Here is a 21,535-nt window from a genome sequence, read left to right as displayed (position 1 = left end):
ATTTGCGTCCTGTAATGGGGCGAAGAGAAGCTGGAAGTTCATTTTTTGATACTGCATAAAGACTTGGTAGGACTGTAGGCACTGTACATGATTGCTGGCGGGGGTGGTCATTAGAATGTACCCTCACAAGACCGGATTCCGGACGAGCACGTGGCACTACCTAGAGGGAAGACCATAGTATTCGACGTTTGGCTCTGGCACACCGTACTGCATCTGCAGCAGCAATCTGAGCATCAGTTGGTACCACAGTGACATAATGAACTGTCACAAATCGATTACTTCAAGCACAGCTCCGAGCCAGACGCCCTGTAGCGCGTGCTCCACTGCCCCAATCCACCGCCATTTACGACTTCAGCGCTGTCAAGTGAGAGCTCATTGGACAGTAGAGTAGAGGTCTATTGTATTTTCTGCTGCAAGGTGATTCTGCCTCGGTGCCACTGATGGCTCGTTGTTGATTAGAAGGAGGCCTACTGAGGCCTGCGACCAACGTTGTCTGTGGGCTAGACAGATTGTCTAGACAGACTACACTTACACATTGAGTTATGGTTAGGGGTTCGATTTACCATAACAGCATGGGCACTCTAGTTGTTATAGGACACACCCTGACAGCATATTTGTACGACAATCTGGTAGTTCGACCTGTTGTACTGCTATTCATGAACAGCATTCCAGGGGGTGTTTTCCAACAGGATAACGGTCGCCAACAAACTGCTGTCGTAACCCAACTTGCTCTACAGAGCAAATTTGTACGACAATCTGGTGGTACGACCTGTTGTACTGCCATTCATGAACAGCGTTCCAGGGGGTGTTTTCCAACAGGATAACAGTGGCCAACAAACTACTGTCGTAACCCAACTTGCTCTACAAAGCAAATTTGTTCCACAATCTGGTGGTACGACCTGTTGTACTGCCATTCATGAACAGTATTCCAGGGGGTGTTTTCCAACAGGATAACAGTCACCAACAAACTGCTGTCGTAACCCAACTTGCTCTACAGAGCAAATTTGTACGACAATCTGGTGGTACGACCTGTTGTACTGCAATTCATGAACAGCATTCCAGGGGGTGTTTTCCAACAGGAAAACAGTGGCCAACAAACTGCTGTCGTTACCCAACTTGCTCTACAAAGCAAATTTGTTCGACAATCTGGTGGTACGACCTGTTGTACTGCCATTCATGAACAGCATTCCAGGGGGTGTTTTCCAACAGGATAACGGTCGCCAACAAATTCCTGTCATAACCCAACTTGCTCTACAGAGTGTCGCCATCTTGCCTTGGACTGCTTGATCATCAGATCTGTTTCCAATCGAGTGCATATGGGACATCATCAGACGGTAACTCCAGCGTCATCCACGAACACCAGTAACCGTCCCTGCCTTGGCCGACCAAGTGCAACAGACGTGGAACTCCATTCCACAAACTGATATCCGGTGCCTGTACAGCACAATGCATCCACGTTTGCATCCTTGCATTCAACATTCTGGCGTTTACACCGGTTATTCATGTACCAGCATTTCACTTTTGCAATGGCTTATCTCGCGCTTACTTCAACCTGTGATCTTGCAATCTTTATCACTTAATCATGTTACTTAGATAAGTTTATTCCCGAAAGTTCATTGCTCTACATTAATTATTTTGTGGTGGTGTGGTTTTTTTTCGTCGGTGTGTATTCAAATGATTACAACTGACAAACCAAGCTGTAATGTTACCAATTTCGGGTTTTCGTTACTGTAATTGCGTAGACTAAAGAGGTGCACATATTAACCATAATTCTCCTCATTGACAAATATAGTTAAGAATTCAGCAGAAGTGCAGCAAGGGGCAGATGTGCAAATATATTCAGTATCTGAAGTTAACAGGATTATTTATGTCCAAATTTGTAACATTTTAAAGTATTCTGTAAAGCTTCGATATGTACAAGGTGAAAGAAGCTTCCTTATATAATCTATGTATTTGTGCTTTTACTTTTGCGTGGTTCGCATGTGTTGCTTAAATCGTGTAACCATCTGAGCCTAGCTTCAGCTATTTGTGACAGTTTGTGCTACGTTTTACCACTTATGGGACTTATTACTATATTTAAAATTACGTTGCGTGGCAATAGTGGTAGGAAATATTTCTTCAGGTAATATACTCTTTCATTTTGGTCGAAATTTCTACCCAATAATAAGTGACGCTTGATGTCTATAAATCACTTTCCGAGCGAGGTGGCGCAGTGGTTAGACACTGGACTCGAATTCGGGAGGACGACGGTTCAATCCCGCGTCCAGCCATCCTGATTTAGGTTTTCCGTGATTTCCCTAAATCGCTCCAGGCAAATCCCGGGATGGTTCCTTTCAAAGGGCACGGCCGACTTCCTACCCCGTCCTTCCCTAATCCGATGAGACCGATTACCTCGCTGTCTGGTCTCCTTCCCCAAAACAACCCAACCCAACTCTATAAATCGCTTTAAGAGAATGCTAGTTTGGTTACCTCAGCATACAACTAGTTTCTATCCCAGTTATGTCCCATCATTTGTAACGCACCATCTCTGATGAACTCATTATAAATTTATTTGTCTTGGCAGCAGTCTACTGTACATCTAATGATCTCGTCGACCATGAATCATTAAATTCCGAATTTCACTCCCTTCTTTCTTCTCTGAGGAAGTGTTGCTTTGTGAGATCAGAAACAACTTTTCTTATCACGTTTCTTTCTAATCATGCCCTTCATCATCGTCATTATCATTGTCGTCATCATCATTATCATAATTATCATTCCAAATGTTACTGCAGGCGGTTGAAAAATGAATGTGCACAACGGAAATACTGAATGCGAAAGTGAAGATTTGACCCTCTTTGACTACCCCCTGAAGCTGATCTTAGGATCTGTTAATGGTGATTATCTCCTTCTTGCTCTTTAACATATAAATTACAACATAAACATAAATGAGTGATTAAGGGAACTAGTAACTACCAAATGATAAATGCTGTTTCCGCTTATACATTTATTGTAGATTAAAACCCCTTTATATTACAAATGTTTATATATCAATGTCCAGTGGAGATAAAGAGATACAAATTAATTTCCTAACTGATACGATTGATCAATTGCCCAAATATGCCCCTTTTTGTGGCTACGCGATCTAATATAAATAACCCGAGATGATTCACATCATCTACATACCAAAATTAGAAGACACTACTTTCAAAGATCATTTTCAGTGGTGTGCAAACTCAATGGAAATAAAATTAACGTGATCACAGCTGTTTAGATTTGTAGCTCTAATAAACCGAAACAATTAGCAATATCACCATATGTAATGAATCCGGTGCATTGGAGTGATGGTTCTCGTACACGTCCGCGACGATGGAAGAACTCCTGCCACAAATAAACTCTTTCAAACACTGACTATTATAATCTAATACTGTCTTCTCCTCTCTGTGTTCCACAAGAAACGCTAACACCCAGCCACAAGGACGGAATTCAGATAACGCCTCTACGTGAGTATAGACAGAAGTGCTCTCGACCACTGAACGCTGCATACTCAAGGATGACTCCCTACCCAGAGATAAAGTCCAGAACCGTATAGGTTCGCAGCAGCACAATGCCTAACCGTTCTAACTATAACATCTCCTGAGAACAAAGACAGCAAGTCCGTCTGTACCAACAAAAGCTGATACTGAGCGACTGTCAAACACGGGCGCTCAAAACGGAAGACCACTTCTCTCCACCGCTGGCTTCGCAGCAAATCTCGGCTCCCCTCCCTCATAACTCAGAAGGCGTATCATATTCTCTAAACCACGGAATATTCTCTCTCTCTACAGATTCTTCCGAACGCCGACCAACCATCATTTAGTCTTTTTGTCGTCCAGCGCGGGAAGTTTGCGAGAAAATACCTATACCATACAGTGGTACGCTTCTCAGAGTAAAAATCCTCGGAAGTAACCCAGCCTGCGATTTCCGAGGTAAGGCTTCCTCATTCATCTCCGCTGCGTCCAAGATTTTCAGTTTCCGATGTATTATCCTTCCGGCCTCCTCTACAACACTGGCCGGGCGCCGCTGTATTGTGCTTCCGCGCTCAGGTGCCCAGACCGTCCGTCTTGGTAGTCCCTATGTGACGCAGCTGTGCGGGCTTTTCCACCCAGTGCTCGAGTTCACGCCTGCCGTCTCATTTTGACTGGCGCTCCAACCTCTACTAGTATAGGCAATCATTCATTACACTGTTTTGATAATAAAGACACTCCGTCACCTCTCATGCAATAAGCGTTAGCAACTATTTACAAGGTGTACGTGACAATGTCAGTCCTCTTTAAATATTCATATATACGATATACAACCTATCAAATGATACCTAATTCCGGTTGTAAATCAAGGCAAAATATGTAGATGAGTGCTTGTAAGGTGCGAAATTATAGCCACCTTACGTCATCGTCGTCCTAGTATCATCTCTATCATCATCATCATAATTATGTTGATCACCTGCATTCCATCTTCATCCACCTCATTCTGAACCATTTGCCACTTGCAGTTTCTAATGGTCATTCGCATACCAAGGAAGCTGATATTCATTTCTGCTGCTGAGGGAACTTCAAATAGCACCATATTTTTGCACCATATTTTTCAGTGTTCTGTGGAAAGCTGTACTATATGTCATTTGACTGTGAGTGAAGTAAATCTTGTCCTGTTCGTTTTCATATTTTAATTGATTTTATGGTTTAAGCGGAAACGTCCTCCATAAACGGTTGGGGGACTACTAAGCCAGGTGAACCTAACAATAAAATTCGAAACACTGTTCACTATCCGAGACGTTGCATGTCTTATCACTAGATACCAGACTTTCATGCGCTAATGATTTGTCAAGTATACAGGTAAAATCCAAACAAACTGATAAACAAGGAAATTTCACTTCTTCATCGGGTGCGTTCATCGAACACCGTCGGCTTATAAGTACATAAGACCTTGTGTTTTCAGCACGTACCACAAAAGTTTCAGCAGCATATTTGTTACTGAAACTGTTTTGATATACGCCGAAACATTCCAAAAGATTCCCGGCACTTGCCACCTAATGATATTCGATTAACGCTGCTGGTAGAGAATATTCATTCCAACTGTCTGTCCTTGGCACAATTTTTACACTAGGTCAACATAAAAAGGTGAAAAAACCAACCTTTTATGTGTCACACTGGAATTGTTTGGCAATCACAAGGTAAAGACGCAGGGTATGATTCGAAAACGAACAGACTCGTAAGAAACTAGTGAGTCCGGAGAACTTCGAGACTCGATTGATAATGAATAGAGAAAAGTCGAGATCGTGGTTTTAATGGTTCAATTGTTCTACATAGTCCACCCGCACTTGGGTACAAAGCATAGAACGTTCATAGGACCACGTGAAACTGTCAGAAAAGTCTTTCATTGCGATGTTGTTCTACTCGCACGTCACACTGACTTGAATATCGGTTATGTTGTCAAAGCTTTGACACTTCATGTGAATCTCCGTATTCCGTCGTAGCTTCATATTGATAAGACCAAGTTTCGTCACCCGTGTCGGCTTTTACCCAAAAAAAGATTGGTCCGCGTCATTGTTTCTGTTCGAGAGCCAAGGTGCACGGCACAAACTTGGCATACAACTTTTCTCTTTTTCAAAAAATTCTGGGGAATGTTGTGAACTCTTGGTTTAGAGATGTTACTGCAACATGATTCGTGACATAACAACACTGACGCACTTGCCGCAGAACGTTCGCTGCTCACCATTGCCTGCTATCAACTGAGTGGTCGAATGCATGTTTGTTGTTTACAGTTGTTAGTTCAAGCTTCCACCGTCGTTATTGCACTGATGTCGCTTTTACGCTAGGAATAAAAACAGCCTCGGAACTTTTTGGACGGACAGTGCTTGTACGTAAATGTGACAGGAAGCTACATAAGTAATACAACCACTTTTATTAGACGAGCAGAATATGTTCAGGAACTCACACATTAGGGACGCATGCACGCAAGACACACGTCAGGAAACCGAAACGTTTTACCAGTACAACTATAGTTCGTTCGTCATAAGAATAAACCTGATGTAATGAAACGCAAACGCGATGATAGGTCAGCAACCAAAGTGTACGTACACTGGCATTGTTACCGTCTCTTCTTACTACTTAGTTACGGTAAATGGAATTTTCAGATATTTTAAGGTATTAACCGCCATCAGTATTTCTCTTAATCATGCTTTAGCTATGCAGTTCTTATTTCAAAAATCGTGTACAGTCGCGGTCTCTGTACTGTCGTGGTATCGTAGTCGCGCTGTCATCACGCAGCGTGAAAATTGGTAACCCTGCTTCCTGCTCCGTAGTGAAAAAATTGGAAATTTGTGATAAGTTCTTTGGGACCAACTGCGGGGTTCGTCGGTCCCTAGGCTTACACACTACTTCAACTAACTTGTGCTAAGAACAACACACACTCCCAATCCAAGGGAGGACTTGAACCTCCGACGGGGGAAGCCGCGCGAACCGGGGCAAGGCGCCCAAGGCCGCACGGCTACACCGCGGGGCTCCGTAGTGAAACACGTGCGTCGAGCACCGCTAGAAAGGTTGTTCTTAGTGATTTTTTTTCAAGTCCACAGAAAAAAAATCGCCTTCGATATTTTCTGAGGAACTTTATTTACTACAGTGAAGGCATTATCTTTGAACGGTATGCGTAGCTAACACTAGCAGGTTTTATAAAACCCAGATGATGTTCCGTATCCAATCACAAAACGCAATGGTGTGAACTGGATCAAGGGACGTACCACACATTACATTCCGAGAGAAGAAATTAAAGGCAATCGGAGAAAAACCAAAAAATATAAGAAAAAGTTTGCAAATTTCTTAAAACTTATGATTAACAAGAAAAGTAACTCACTGAAATCTACTGGAAAAAAGAAAACTGAATAAAAGGAAATCTGGAAATTTTCAACAGATTTATGCCAATCTTACATTTCATCGACAACGGATATACATTAAAAGTTGACATTTTACACGCGTAGACCCAGATAAATCAATCAGAAAGTATATACCCATAACTGTCAATGCTTGAGATTCAAGTTTGATATTCTACAATGTGCACAACAATTCATAAACTGATTGCTTTGTTCATATGCTAGAAAAAAATCGGTAGCGTTGTAGAATGGTAATCACATAGTTCATAGGTCGCTGGTTCAAAACTCGTTCCGGTATTTATTTTTTCTTTGAGTTAGGAATACCTGTATCTGTTATATGTAAAGTTCATCAAATTTATGTCAATTAATACATATATAACCATATATTTCATCAAAAATGCGCGTCTTCTTGTTTGTTATTACATGCTGCACGTCAAATTTCAATTTTCATCGCAAATATAAGTTCTTAATCATCGATATTTTATAAAAGATTTTTAATAAAGGTTGCTTAAATTAAGAAAAAGGTTAAAAATGAAAAAGCATGTTTTCTTTATTTGAACTACGTCCCTTGTTTTACCAGAGATGTGCTCTCAGACGAACCACAATGATGAACGTCGTATAGACATGGAAAAGAATTTCCGTAACATCGAGCACACGACATAAAAGCCGCAGTTTTATCGTTGCCATCGTACCACTGCAATATGAACCGAACAGAACTGATACGGAGGGACTTTAGAGATTATCAGACGACCGACTGTCAGTAATACCTGCAGTGGCTTCAATGTTTAACAATGCGGTGAAATCCCTGCAGTACGCTTTAGCGTCGTACACAGCACGTTCAGAAAAATTACCCTGAGATTAAGTTAGGGATTTTCAGCAGTTTTTTTTCTTTTTTTTTTTTAAGTACAGTACCTAGGTAGCGTGGCCGAGCGGTTCTGGGCGCTTCAATCTGGAACCGCGCGATCGCTACGGTCGCCGGTTCGAATCCTGCCTCGGGCATGGAAATGTGTAACGCCCTTAGGTTAGTTAAGTTAAAGTAGTTCTAGGGGAGTGATGACCTCAGATGTTAAGTTCCATAGTGCTCAGAGCCACTTGAACCAGTACCTTGTTAGCTAAGAACGAGAGCATGTCATTTTTTCCGTCTGGTCCCCTAAGAAGCATTCGGTAAGGGTGGGGTTTACCGAATATTATTTCATTCTCTTTAAAAATTGAATGGCGTTCGAAGCTGTATTTTTTCTCTGCTCGTCCCTTCCGCAACTGCTCTTATCACGGCTGGTTAGTAGGACCAGCTGGCCGGCCAGTGCTGTCCAAGTTGAAAGCGCCGGTGAAGCTGTTGTCTCATATTATCGATGAGTCGCTGTGCGTGTAACAGACAGCATAAAACGTAGCCTCATTATCGTACGTGACTGCACTCGAGGCAGCTTGCCTTCCACTCAGCGTGAAGCGAAATCCAATGAGATTGTAGCAAACGCGGAAGAATACGTGCTGCAATGTTTACATCAGGTTTATTCTTGCGATAAGACGGTATAACTGCTTGGCTGAATTGTACGTTGTAGCACGCAGTTAGAGTGTACCGGTGGAAGTTGTCTGTTCCCCGCTGTGTATTTGACTCGCTTTGGTTCCCAGAACAGCTTTCTCGATTCCCTGAAGCTGACACTTCGGCCGGTGACTGTTGCGAGGTGCCGCTTGCGCTGCCTGGTGGGCGTGGAGCAAGCGAGGCGAGAACTTGCCGGCAGCGACCTGCCGTAATGCCCGCCCGCCTGTATCCGCACCCAAGCAAGGAGGAGCGCTCCGCACGGCTGTTCAGTTTGCACGCAACGACATGTAACTCCCAGCCGTGGCCGCTCCTGTGCACTGACAACTGTCAGTACCCACAGCAGCTGCATCACTCGAGCTATTGGCGGTAAGTGCGAGAGAACCTTTAATAGAAAATAAATGTTTCTAAAATGAAGTTCTCGTGACAAACTCATCACTGACGTAATGTCAGCTGCTTAAAACATGGCGCATGTGTGAGTCCTGGACTTCATCATCTACGTTTACATCCACGTCTATATGATTACTCTACAGATTCATCGAATCGATTCAAGCAGCCGGCCGCTGTGGCCCAGGCGGTTCTAGGCGCTTCAGTCCGGAACCGCGCTGCTGCTACGGTCGCAGGTTCGAATCCTGCCTCGGGCATGGATGTGTGTGATGTCTTTAGGTTAGTTACTTTTAAGTAGTTCTAAGTTCTAGCGGACTGATGACCTCAGAAATAAAGGCCCATAGTGCTAAGAGCTATTTGAACAATTTGAACTGATTTTCTCCTTAACCTTTTCATTCATGGTATGCGGCTGGGAAAAACGAGATAGGTCTACTGGCCCGCATCTCGTGGTCGTGCGGTAGCGTTCTCGCTTCCCACGCCTGGGTTCCCTGGTTCCCGGGTTCGATTCCCGGCAGGGTCAGGGATTTTCTCTGCCTGACTGATGACCATACATGTTAAGTCCCATAGTGCTCAGAGCCATTTGAACAGGTCTACTATTTCGGTAATTATCAGTACTATTTTGTTTTTATCCTTGATCAGAATTTTCATAGTTGTGGAAACTCACGACACCAAGATATAAATTGTATTCAAACTCTTTCGCACTAAACATGTTGTGATGTTATGGTCTTAGTCCTGAGACTGGTTTGATGCAGCTCTCCATGCTATTCTATCCTGTGCAAGACTCTTCATCTCCCAGTACTTACTCTAACCTACATCCTTCTGAATCTGCTTAGTGTATTCATCTCCTAGTCTCCCTCTACGATTTTTACCCTCCATGCTGCCATCCAATGCTAAATTTGTGATCCCCTGATACCTCAGAACATGTCCTACCAACCGGTCCCTTCTTCTTGTTAAGTTGTGCCACAAACTCCTCTTCTCCGCAATTCTATTCAATACTTCCTTATTAGTTATGTGATCTACCCATATAAGATTCAGCATTCTTCTGTAACACCACATTTCAAAAACTTCTATTCTCTTCTTGTCCAAACTATTTATCGTCCATGTTTCACTTCCATACATGGCTACACTCCAAACAAATACTTTCAGAAACGACTTCCTGACAAATCTATACTCCATGTTAACAAATTTCTCTTCTTCAGAAACGCTTTCCTTGCAACTGCCAGTCTAGATTTTATATCCTCCCTACTTCGACCATCATCAGTTATTTTGCTCCCCAAGTAGCAAAACTACTATACTACTTTAAGTGTTTCATTTCCTAATCTAATTCCCTCAGCATCACGCGACTTAATTCGACTACATTCCATTATCCTAGTTTTGCTTTTGTTGATGTTCATCTTATATCCTCCTTTCAAGACACTGTCCATTCCGATCAACTGCTCTTCCAAGTCCTTTTGCTGTCTCTGACAGAATTACAATGTCATTGGCGAACCTCGAAGTTTTTATTTCTTCTCCATGGATTTTAATTCCTACTCCGAATTTTTCTTTTGTTTCCTTTACTGCTTGTTCAACATACAGATTGAATAACATCGGGGACAGGCTACGACCCTGTCTCACTCCTTTCCCGCCCACTTCTTCCCTTTCATGCCCCTCGACTCTTATAACTGCCATCTGGTTTCTGTACAAATTGTAAATAGCCTTTCGCTCCCTGTATTTTACCCCTGACGACCTTCAGAATTTGAAAGAGAGTATTCCAGTCAACATTGTCAAAAGCTTTCTCTAAGTCTACAAATGCTAGAAACATATGTTTGCGTTTCCTTAATCTTTCTTCTATGATAAGACGTAAGATCAGTATTGCCTCACGTGTTCCAATATTTCCGCGGAATCCAAATTGCTGTTCCCCGAGGTCGGCTTCTACCAGTTTTTCCATTCGTCTGTAAATAATTCGTGTTAGTATTTTGCAGCTGTGACTTATTACACTGATAGTTCGGTAATTTTCACATCTGTCAACACATGATTTCTTTGGGATTGGAAATATTATATTCTTCTTGAAGTCTGAGGGTATTTCGCCTGTCTCATTCATCTTGCTCACCAGATGGTAGAGTTTTGTCATGACTGGCTCTCCCAAGGCCGTCAGTAGTTCTAATGGAATGTTGTCTACTCCCGGGGTCTTGTTTCGACTCACGTCTTTCAGTGCCCTGTCAAACTCTTCAAGGAATATCATATCTCCCATTTCATCTTCATCTACATCCTCTTCCATTTCCATACTATTGTCCTCAAGTACATCGCCCTTGTATAGACCCTTTGTATACTCCTTCCACCTTTCTGCTTTCCCTTCTTTGCTTAGAACTGGGTTTCCATCTGAGGTCTTGATATCCATACAAGTGGTTCTCTTTCCTCCAAAGGTCTCTTTAATTTTCCTGTAGGCAGTATCTGTCTTACCCCTTGTGAGATAAGCCTCTAAATCCTAACATTTGTCCTCTAGCCATCCCTGTTTAGCCATTTTGCACTTCTTGTCGATCTCATTTTTGAGACGTTTTTGTTCCTTTTTGTCTGATCATTTACTGCATTTTTCTTTTTTTCTTTTTATCAATTAAATTCAATATTTCTTCTGTTACCCAAGGATATCTACTAGCCCTCGTCTTTTTACCTACTTGATCTCTGCTGCCTTCACTACTTCATCCCTCAGAGCTACCCATTCTTCTTCTACTGTTTTTCTTTCCTTCATTTCTGTCAATTGTTCCCTTATGCTCCGCCTGAAACTCTGTACAACCTCTGGGTTTAGTCAGTTTATCCAGATTCCATCTCCTTAAATTCCCACCTTTTTTCAGTTTCTTTAGTTTTAATCTACAGTTCATAACCAATAGATTGTGGTCAGAGTCCACATCTGCCCCTGGAAATGTCTTACCATTTTTAAACCTGGTTCCTAAATCTCTGCTTACCATTATATAATCTATCTGATACCTTCTAGTATCTCCAGGATTCTTCCATGTATACAACCTTCTTTTATGATTATTGAACCAAGTGTTAGCTATGATTAAGTTATGCTCTGTTCAAAATTCTACCAGACGGTTTCCTCTTTCATTTCTTACCCACAATCCATATTCACCTACTACGTTTCCTTCTCTCCCTTTTCCTACTCTCTAAGTCAAGTCACCTATGACTATTAGCCCGCATCTCGTGATCGTGCGGTAGCGTTCTCGCTTCCCACGCCCGGGTTCCCGGGTTCGATTCCCGGCGGGGTCAGGGATTTTCTCTGCCTCGTGATGGCTGGGTGTTGTGTGATGTCCTTAGGTTAGTTAGGTTTAAGTAGTTCTAAGTTCTAGGGGACTGATGACCATAGATGTTAAGTCCTATAGTGCTCAGAGCCATTGAACCTATGACTATTAAATTTTCGTCTCCCTTCACTACCTGAAAAATTTCTTTTATCTCATCATACATTTCATCAATTTCTTCATCATCTGCAGAACTAGTTGGCATATAAACTTGTACTACTGTAGGAGGCATGGGCTTCATGTCTATCTTGGCCACAATAATGCGTTCACTATGCTGTTTGTAGTAGCTTACCCGCACTTCTATTTTTTATTCATTATTAAACCTACTCCTGCATCACCCTTATTTGATTTTGTATTTATAACCCTGTATTCACCTGACCAAAAGTCTTGTTCCTTGTGCCACCAAACTTCACTAATTCCCACTATATCTAACTTTAACCTATCCATTTCCCTTTTTAAATTTTCTAACATACCTGCCCGATTAAGGGATCTGACATTCCACGTTCCGATCCGTACAACGCCAGTTTTCTTTCTCCAGATAACGACGTCCTCTTGAGTAGTCTCCGCCCGGATACTATTTTACCTCCGAAATATTTTACCCAAGAGGACGCCATCATCATTTAAGCATACAGTAAAGCTGCAACCCGTCGGGAAAAATTACGGCTGTAGTTTCCACTTGCTTTCAGCCGTTCGCAGCACCAGCACAGCAAGGCCGTTTTGGTTAGTGTTACAAGGTCAGATGAGTCAATCATCCAAACTGTTGCTCCTGCAACTACTGAAAAGGCTGCTGCCCCTCTTCAGGACCAACACGTTTGTCTGGCCTCTCAACAGATACCCCTACGTCGTGGCTGCACCTACGGTACAGCCATTTGTACCGCTGAGTCACGCAAGCCTCCCCACCAACGGCAAGGTCCTTAGTTCATGAGGGTGGGGGCTAACCATACAGCAACACAAACAACGACTGCCATCTTGCCATATTACTATATTTTTAGTAAGTAAAAATTTCTCCCAAACACGTCAAACTCCCTATATGTTTGACAAACATGTCAAAACGCCCTGTGTTTGTTGAACACGTCAAACGGGGACGTGCACAGTCAAATATTTGACGAACACAGTAAAGTTTGACAAATTCTTTGATCATTTATGGAAGCCTTAAGAGGGAGAATTCATAATTTCAGAATATTTCAAAACTAACTAAATTGTACAACTCATAGTCTCAATCATCCCTAGCTACAAGTACTGCTTATTGCTGTTGTTTGTCCTTACCCGGTACTTTTGACAACTCACTGAATCAGTTGCACTGTGTGTAGACATCTGTATGAGGTTTTAATAGCTCAGGGTGTAAGGAATTATAGGTTTTAAGAACTTCTTCTAGAGTAATATAATGGTGTTTATTAATTGAACAATAATTGTCTTCTCACTGTGTTATATTTTTAGAATGAGACACATCTTCATGTGTACGAATGAGAGTGGCTGAATGGATTACATGCGAAAGCCATGTACAGGGTGGTCCATTGATCGTGACCGGGTCAAATATCTCACGAAATAAGCGTCAAACGAAAAAACTACAAATAACGAAACTACTCTAGCTTGAAGGGGGAAACCAGATGGCGCTATGGTTGGCCATGGTATGGTGCTTCGACAACCAATCCACCTGTCACGAATATGCTATTCAAAACCGCTTCAATAGCACGCGAGCTATGTGCCGGACCTCCATCATGTTGGAAGTACATCGCCATTCTGTCATGCAGTGAGACATCTTGTAGTAACATTACGCAGGAAATCAGCATACATTGCACCATTGAGATTGGCATCGATAAAATGGGGGCCAATTATCCTTCCTCCCATAATGCCGCACCATACATTAACCCGCCAAGTTCGCCAATGTTCCACTTGTCGCAGCCTTCGTAGATTTTCCGTTGCCCAATAGTGTATATTATGCCGGTATACGTTACCGTTGTTAGTGAATGACGTTTCGTAGCAAAATAGAACGCGTGCGAAAAATCTGTCATCGTCCCGTAATTTCTCTTGTGACCAGTGGCAGAACTGTACACGACGTTGAAAGTCGTCGCCATGCAATTCCTGATGCATAGAAATATGGTACGGGTGCAATCGATGTTGATGTAGCATTCTCAACACCGACGTTTTTGAGAGTCCCGATTCTCGCGCAATTTGTGTGCTACTGATGTGCAGATTAGCCGCGACAGCAGCTAAAACTCCTACTTGGGCATCATCACTTGTTGCAGGTCGTGGTTGACGTTTCACATGTGGCTGAACACTTCCTGTTTCCTTAGATAACGTAACTAATCCGGCGAACGGTCCGGACACTCGGATGATGTCGTCCAGGATACCGAACAACATACATAGCACATGCCCGTTGGGCATGTTGATCACAATAGCCATACATTAACACGATATCGACCTTTTCCACAATTGGTAAACGGTCCATTTTAACACGGGTAATGTATCACAAAGCAAATACCGTCCGCACTGGTGGAATGTTACGTGATACCAAGTACTTACACGTTTTTGACAATTACAGCGCCATCTATCACAAAGCTAAAAAGTGGTCCAACTAAAACATTCACATTTCTTTACGTACTACACGAATATGTAATAAAAAATGGGGGTTCCTATTTTTAAAAAAAAGGAGTTGATATCCGTTTGACCTGTGGCAGCGCTATCTAGCGGACCAGCTTATTTCGTGAGATATTTGGCCTAGTTACTATCAATGGACCACCCTATATATATATATATATATATATATATATATATATATATATATATATATATATATATATATATATATGAATTGAGTCATTTGAGTAAAACATAGCCTTGTCTTAGGGTGGCTGTCTAGGAGATTTCTCGTTACTGACGTCCTCTCTAAGATCACTACGCAGCATATCCATGGCATCCGTGTCATGTACTTCCTCCACGTGATGAATTACTACTCATATGTTTTATCTCCAGCGACTGTATGCCCTTGAATCAGTACCTGGAAAACAAATGAGATCCGTGTCATATCTAAGAGCGCTTGTCCACAGCGGTTTAGGGGGATGCACAAAAGGCGATTTTGCTAAATGGTTACGATCAGCAGGAAACGACCCATAAGAGGATAACGCGCAGAAAAGGTCGCATGAACATATGGACAGGAATGCATGTTGTCTACGATCCAGAGTATTTATGAATTCTTCGTTCCGGTACAACAAAATGCAGTGTACGAGGCGCTGTGATGATACCACGGTTGCTCATCGGCGTCCACGGGGCTCTAAGTATGCGTGACTACGACAGAGCAGCGACTGACGCACGCTTTCAAAGGTGCCATCCTGCAAGTGAATGGCGTCAGAGGCAGCATGAATGCGTTGTTCCAGTGGCTGCACGTTCGGAATGGCTCCACATACACGACTCTATGAGGTGCCCCAACAGATAGAAATCCGAATCCGGTGACTAAGACCACCTCGTCCGATCCTTTTGCCGGCGTACCTATACATGTTGTAGATATGCTTTCGCACATAAATGCGGAAGTGAGCTGTAACACCACCATGTAGCAGCCACATTACCCTTAGTACCACCAAATACATGACTTCGATCCAGGGAGACAGGGTCACCTACACGAGGTGTAGTCATGTCTCGCCTGTGAGGCGTTGTGGAAGAATGACTGATCCCACACTCTTGAGTGTGGATTTGAAACACTAGTACAGACATAAAATTCTTACTTGCCTCCCGCGTTCTTATGTGTGCTTTCGGTCACTGAAACCTATACTGTCTGGCTCTGAGCACCATGGGACTTAACATCTATGGTCATCAGTCCCCTAGAACTTAGAACTACTTAAACCTAACTAACCTAAGGACATCACACAACACCCATCATCATGAGGCAGAGAAAATCCCTGACCCCGCCAGGAATCGAACCCGGGCGCGGGAAGCGAGAACGCTGCCGCACTGCCACGAGCTGCGGACGAAACCTATACCGACAAAGATCTTTTCTCCAAGTGTGTGTACCTCCCTTGGAGCACATTACCAGTCATGTGTCTACAGGACCTTTTTTGTTACACGTCCTCTTACGGAAAATTACTGCGAGCTGTTCCCATATAGCAAAATTACCCTGTACAAACCTAGCCGCGATTAACGTGCGTTCCGCCCGCCCGGTTAGCGGTGCGGTCTAACGTAGGGCTTTCCGGACTGGGAAGGAGTGCCTGGTCCCCGGCACGAATCCGCACGGCGAGCTTGTGTCGAGGTCTGGTGAGCCGGCCACTCTGTGGATGATTTTTAGGCGGTTTTCCATCTACATCGGTGAATGTAGGCTGGTTCCCCTTATTCCGCCTCTGCTACACTATATCGGCGATTGCTGCGCAAACACTGTCTCTATGTACGCGTACATCATAATTACTCTACTACGTAAAAATCTCGAGGTACACTTGTCTGGTGTGAGACGTTCCCTGGGGGGTACACCGGAGGCCGAACCGCACAATAACCCTGAAAGAGTGGTTCGGTGTGGGGCGGCGGAGGGGTGAAGTGGACTGCGGTAGTCGTCATAGGGCTGTGACCACTGCGGCTGCTAGGACTTGTAGAGGGGAGTGAGTACATAACATTCTGAACAGGAACCCATTTCCGGAAAGTTACTGTTTCCCTTCTATAACGGTTTCAGTTCAGATGTTTAACTCATCCAGTTCTGCTTGAGGAATTGAATTAGGCGTGACGCAGTGCAATTATTATGAAACTATTCGAAAGGAAACATAACGAAAGATCCATTTATCACTTAAGCACATTTATTTGTATTAACAATTCAGCCGGCCGGGGTGGCCGAGTGGTTCTAGGTGCTACAGTCTGGAACCGAGCGACCGCTACGGTCGCAGGTTCGAATCTTGCCTCGGGCATGGATATGTGTGATGACCTTAGGTTAGTTCTGTTTAAGTAGTTCTAAGTTCTAGGTGTCTGATGACCGCAGAAGTTAAGTCCCATAGTGCTAAGAGCCATTTGAACCATTAACAATTCAAGATTACGTGTTTACATTATTCCAAAACAAAAACAGGTCCCTGCATTCTACAGGAACAGTACTGATGCATTACAATAGCTGCTCGACGTGGCTCCCACCAACTTTGTTACAGACATTGCACCTACGAAGCACGTTTTGGTACTCACTCTCCGTTACACATGGTGTCTCTCCAATTTCTAGTGAAGCTGCCAAAACTCGTGCCAGCAGATCTTCCTATGTCTGTACAAGAGTCTCGTAAATGAAACATTGAATACGACTCCACAAGAAGTAGTCCATACAGGTGACCGTGTGGCGCAGTACACGTCGTCCTGTGTGCCCTATTGCATACCAGAAAAAGCAGCTCTGAGACCTTGCAGGTTGCAGACACGTGACTGACAACAAATGGAAGTTTGGGTCTGGCCGTGGAGCGTGCTCGGATAGCCTAATGCTAATGCAAACGCTCGCGATAAGCGGGAAATCCGGTTCGAGTCCTGATGCGACACAAGTTTTCATTGTCGTGATTCCATTACACAGCTGATGGTCGTCCATGTTCGCAACTGCGAATACATTTCATGTGCTTCATAATGGCTGTACTCGCTGCTGTTCCTGTTCCCTCGAACACGAGTGCCTCTCCGAAGGAATATTGCATCGTAATTCTGAACAACACAGCCACTTCAATATCGTAATGGACAAGTTGCGAATTGACGCCTTCTGGGCATTATGTGTTGTGATCTCGCACCGGGAAAGTCCCAGTAACGTTCAACGCACTCGACAACCATTATGTACTCACCCCATTCTACATCTATAGGCATGACTTATTTCTGTACGGTAAACAATCTCGCCTAATCATGAAATTTTAATCAACGTATTTCAAAAGGACGTAAATTCTACTGTAACAGTTCGATAGCGCCCGGTCAAGGTGTTCAGGATGTAACACTCTCCGTCAGAGTGATTCCGTCTGTCTAGTTGCTGACATTCCCAACCACAGGTTTAGCGCTATGTAATTACACTGGCGCCGCGGCGAATGCGGTTCCGCTTAACAGTGGCAGTCGGCGGCAGTGATGACAAGATGCGTCACGCGATGCTCCCTGATGCACGCCTCTGAAGTTAATCTGGCGGCACGCCAGGCGTCAGCTACTGCACTCTGCTGCACGTACGGCTGCTCGGCCGCACGCAAATAAGCGTTTCTCCTGTGCTCTGAGATCCCACTCGGTCAGTTTGTCTGCCCGACACCAGACCCAACAACTGTTGTCTCTATGGCGCTATTCAAAAATGGTTCAAATGGCTCTGAGCACTATCGGACTTAACATCTATGGTCATCAGTCCCCTAGAACTTAGAACTACTTAAACCTAACTAACCTAAGGTCAGCACACAACACCCAGCCATCACGAGGCAAAGAAAGTCCCTGACCCCGCCGGGAATCGAACCCGGGAATCCGGGCGTGGGAAGCGAGAACGCTACCGCACGACCACGAGATGCGGGCTATGGCGCTATTAACTGCGGACTTCTCTCCCATAGAAACAGTAACAGAGGGGGATGTATTAATTTTTTTTATAATTTATTGGCTATCGATATGGACACATATAGCCGTTTCAGCGGTGGAAAGACGACACGATACTGTGTTTCGACAATTCAGAACATGCATTAGGGCCTTGCCGTACCTCGGTACGAAAGGTCTGGGCTTAAAATGAGACGCCGTGCAGACGAATTTCGTCTCAGGTATGACGATACAAGGATAAGGAAAATACAACAGCCAGTACCGGAAACGGTACCACATGTTCAACCAGAAAAAGAAAGAAGCGCAACAAATGATTAAAAGAAGGTGCGTCCTGAATCAGAAGTGAAAACGAATGTCAGAAAGTGGCAATTTTCTACTTATTAGCACAGTCATTTTCGTTTTATTCATTCTCAGTGGCTTTTGTAGCAAAAGTGTGTCATTAAAAGTGTGGTGGATCAAACAAGTTGAACTTCAGTATACGTGCAGACCATGAGCCACAACTTAAGGCGAACATCATAAACTTTGCTTTTCTTCTTCATCACCTATTTATTTGCAGTTTACCGACAAGTATCTTATTGAATACCAAGGAATGTAAGTGTAGGCAAATAAGCTGCTCTCCAACGAACCTAAGAAATTGTGAACCGCAGATGAAGGTAAGTTCGAACTTTATAGTTATTGTCATTAATTTACCACTATTACTTCTTATATGGCTATCCAATAACGAATGTTTGCGATCAAATTTTCCATAGCTCACGGTTTCCTTCGACTTACAGAGTGATCAGTAACAGTCTAAAAGGCTTGCAAGGGTGTTGCAGGGGAAGCAGTGCTGAGAAACAGATGTCGAGAAAAAAAAAATCGATACGTTACGCCGTTTTCGAGTTATTTAGCATTGAAGTTAGCCGATGAGGTCGTCGCGCGTGCAGATTCAAGCAGCCTGCCACAGTATAGCCAATCATGTTCTTCGCTTGGATTCCTCAAACTGAATAAACATAGTTTTTGCCCGCGTAGCTTAAATTTATCACTTTCGACAATATAGCCTTTCCCACAATATTTCTATGTATTCCTTCCAATTTAAGTGGTTCGTAATTGTAATACCTAGTTATTTAGTTGAATTTACGGCGTTTAGAGTCGACAGCTGTTTGAACTCAATGGATCCATAATATCTAAATGGCCCATAAATGATATTCAAACAACTTGAAGGAGCTAGTGTTTTACGTTCTTAAGCGACATGCCGTGTGTGTGTGTGTGTGTGTGTGTGTGTGTGTGTGAGCGTGATACCAGCGGTCATCACTGACGAAATTACAGATTGACGTTATTTATCCTTTAATTAGGCTGTATAAATTACAACACAACCTATACGTCTAATATGTTCCGCGTATTTCGGCCTCTACGACCATTATCAAGTAACTAGTGTGTGTAGAAACCGTAGAACGCTTATTGATCACTTGATAATGGCCGTGAAGCTAATCGTGTAAGACGTACATACTTTAGTCTACTAAATACCGCGCAATTGAAGGAGAAATGAGATCAGCGATAATTTTATACAGACTGTTGATGCATGTATCGAAGTTCTACCTTCCAACCATTTTTTAAATCTAACTCACATCAGTCTGATTCACTAACGTGTACATATGACTCACGGGAACTATGGTTGAGCACAATAAATCACTTTTCATTTGTAACAGAGGAAATAGGGTTAGGAGGTTGCAACCTAACAACACTGAGGTGAAAAAAGTCATGGGATACCTCCTAATATCGTGTCTGACCTCCTTTTGCACAGCGTAATGGAGCAACTCGATGTGGCATGGAATCAACAAGTCAACAATTCAGTAGAACAAGTCAGTAGAAATACTGAGCCATGCTGCCTCTAAAGCCGTCCATAATTGCCTGTTCAGGATTTTGTGCACGAACTCACTTATCGATTGTGTCCCATAAATATTCTATGGTTTTCAGTCCTACCGATCGCCAAATCATTCGCTCGAAATGTCCAGAATGCTCTTCAAGCCAATCGTGAACAATTGTGGCCCAGTGACATGGCGCATTGTCATCCCTGAAAATTCCATTATTGTTTGAGAACATGAAGTCCATTAATGGCTCCATATGGCCTCCAAGTAGCCTGACATTACGGAGGACCCACTCCATTCCAGCCCACACCATTATGGCCCCACCACCAGCCTGCACAGAGTCTTGCTGACGACTTGTTTCCATCGAGTGGGGCCTGCGTCTCACTCGAAATCTACCCTGAACCCTTACCAACTGAAATCGGAACTCATCTGACTAGGTCAACGTTTTCCAGTCGTCTAGGGCCAAACCGATATGGTCACGAGCCCAGAAGAGGCGCTGCGGGCGACTTCGTGCTGTTAGCAAACGCACTCGCTTCGGTTTTCTGCTGCCGCAGCCCGTTAACGCCAGATTTTGCCGGACTGTCCTAACTGATACGTTTGTCGCACGTCGCATATTGATTTCTGTGTTTATTTCACGACGGGTTGCTTTATGTTAGCACTGAGAACTCTACGCAGACGCTGCTGCTCTCACTCGTTATATGAAGGCCTGAAATTTGATATTTTCTACATACTCTTGAGCCGTAGATCTCAGAATATCAGATTCCGTAACGATTTCCGAACTGGAATGACCCACGTGTCCAGCTACTATTCCGCCTTCAAAGTCTGTTTATTCCCGTTGTGCGGCCATGATCACGTCGGGCACCTTTTCACATCAATCGCATGAGACAAATGACAGCTCTACCAATGCGCTGCTCTTTTATTCATTGTGTACGCAATACTACCGCCATCAGTGTATTTCATTAGTGGTGATCCACAGACTGTGTTGAACAAGTACCAGGGGGGGATTGAGCGTGGTCTCTTCAAGGTAACCACCCCGGCATTCTCCTTTAGCGATTTAGGGAACCCACTGGAAACCTAAATCTGGATGGTCCGACGACGATTGGAATACTGCTAATCCCGAATACACCGAGCGGGGTGACGG

General features: G+C 43.5%; 1 protein-coding gene across 2 annotated transcripts in view; it reads left to right on the top strand.

The window, feature by feature from the left end:
- The window catches only part of LOC126336961 (homeobox protein Mohawk), a 94,086-nt gene that overhangs the window by 5,103 nt on the left and 67,448 nt on the right, over positions 1-21,535 (top strand). Inside the window, exon 1 of one of the 2 annotated variants that reach the window (XM_050001163.1) lies at positions 8,525-8,783. The exons of the other annotated variant lie outside the window; for it this stretch is intronic. The gene's annotated coding sequence lies outside the window, so the exon portion shown is untranslated. Of the gene's footprint in view, positions 1-8,524; positions 8,784-21,535 lie in introns of those variants that run through there. 2 annotated transcript variants of the gene reach the window in all.

Source organism: Schistocerca gregaria, chromosome 2, assembly GCF_023897955.1.
Source record: "Schistocerca gregaria isolate iqSchGreg1 chromosome 2, iqSchGreg1.2, whole genome shotgun sequence".
NCBI classification, from domain to species: Eukaryota; Metazoa; Arthropoda; class Insecta; order Orthoptera; family Acrididae; genus Schistocerca; species Schistocerca gregaria.
This window is presented reverse-complemented; position numbering and strand designations above follow the sequence as displayed.